This window comes from Mauremys reevesii, linkage group 15 (genome assembly GCF_016161935.1).
Source record: "Mauremys reevesii isolate NIE-2019 linkage group 15, ASM1616193v1, whole genome shotgun sequence".
In the NCBI taxonomy this organism is placed as follows: Eukaryota; Metazoa; Chordata; order Testudines; family Geoemydidae; genus Mauremys; species Mauremys reevesii.
The window spans coordinates 12,204,745-12,206,557 of NC_052637.1; positions in this window are offsets into that span (position 1 = coordinate 12,204,745).

Genomic DNA, 1,813 nt, shown 5'->3' on the forward strand with positions numbered 1-1,813 from the left:
CAGAAGGCTGCTGGGCCTCAACCATCACCTGGTGGGAGGAGCTTGGTCTTCAAACACTACTTAGTCCCTGGCCTTGCTGCTGGGATTGAGAAGAAGGAAGAAAATTGGGGGCAGGCTTTTCTGGGTGTGTGAGGGGGGAGGGAGGGAGGGTCACCTGCCCCACTAGGGACCAGGCCCTCAGTATGACTAGGGCCCAGGCTGAGATCCCAGCACATTACACAGGCCCCTGAGCTGCCATCAGATGGACTTTCATCCTCTGTCTATATGGTGGGGGGGAGGCATTGGGTTATTGCCCTGGGGGAGCTGCTGGGGGAGGGAGGAGATTTACCTGCTCACAGCCCCATTGGGCTGGTTTTAAATTTAGCTCTGCACCAGATGAAGAGCAGGGAGTGGCAGAGACTGTGGGTGAGGGAGAGATGTTTGTGCCTCTGTTTCTTATCCCTTCCTCCACAGAGATCTTTTCAGAAATGAGGGATCCCCAGTGGAAAGCTTGTCTAGCGAATGAAAACAGAACTGGAGGGTGTGGAAGAAACAAACTCCACTCTCAGGTTGGAAGCAACAAAATCAGAGACAACTTTATTTGAGCAATTGCAAAGGAAGAATACAGCTGGCAGAGAGCAGCTCTGCCTCAGTTTCTCCAAAGTACAAACAATATCACACAAGCATTTATACATTTCAGTGGCCTGCATTCATTAAAAACATCTGCAGTCTGTTTATGTTATGTCCTGCCCATTCCTGTATTTTCTCATTTCTGTTCTCAAAACATCACTATCTCAAGGCTGGGTCACACTGACTCTACGCAGCTGTCTTCCCACCTGCTTCTGATGTGATCCCTGCCTTTATGGGTCCCATGAGATCAGGCTAAGACTTACCATGGCAGTTGCTCCCTTTCTTACAACTGAGAAGCCTATATTTAAATCCTTTAACCCTGTTTCCACAGGGGAGATGGGGCTGTGTGGGCAGCTGAGCACAGTAAGTGACTAGGTATCAGACACAGCCTGAGCATTTCAGAGCAGGCCTGAAAAATAGACTCATAGACTTTAAGGTCAGAAGGGACCATTATGATCATCTAGTCTGACCCCCTGCACAATGCAGGCCACAGAATCTCACCCACCCACTCCTGCAACAAACCCCTAACCTAGGTCCGAGCCACTGAAGTCCTCAAATTGTGGTTTGAAGACCTCAAGCTGCAGAAAATCCTCCAGCAAATGACCCATGTCCCATGCTGCAGAGAAAAGCGAAAAACCTCCAGGGCCTCTGCCAATCTTCCCTGGAGGAAAATTCCTTCCAAACCCCAAATATGGCGAGCATGTGGGCAAGACTCACCAGCCAGCACCCAGGAAAGAATTCTCTGCAGTAACTCAGATCCCATCCCATCACAGACCACTGGGCATACTTACCTGCTGATAATCAAAGATCAATTGCCAAATTAGGCTACCCCATAATACCATCCACCCCATAAACTTATCAAGCTTAGTCTTGAAGCCAGATATGTCTTCTGCCCCCACTGCTTCCCTTGGAAGGCTGAATCTAGTGTCCAGTTTATATCCATTTGTTCTTGTGTCCACAAAATGATTCACTTTCACTCCTGTCCACCTGTAATGGGGTCTACACCCCCCCCCATACTGAGCAGAGTTTTGTAGGGGTAGGGGAGCCTCCCTGGCCTGCAGGCAAGCAGCCTGACCATGCTCCCACACAGCTGCCTCAGCTGCCAATCATGGAGACAGGCACCCACAGCTGCAACCAATTGGGGAAACAAGGCCTGGGATAAAAGGAGAGAGCCCAGAGCTGGAAAAGGTACAGGAAGGGTAAA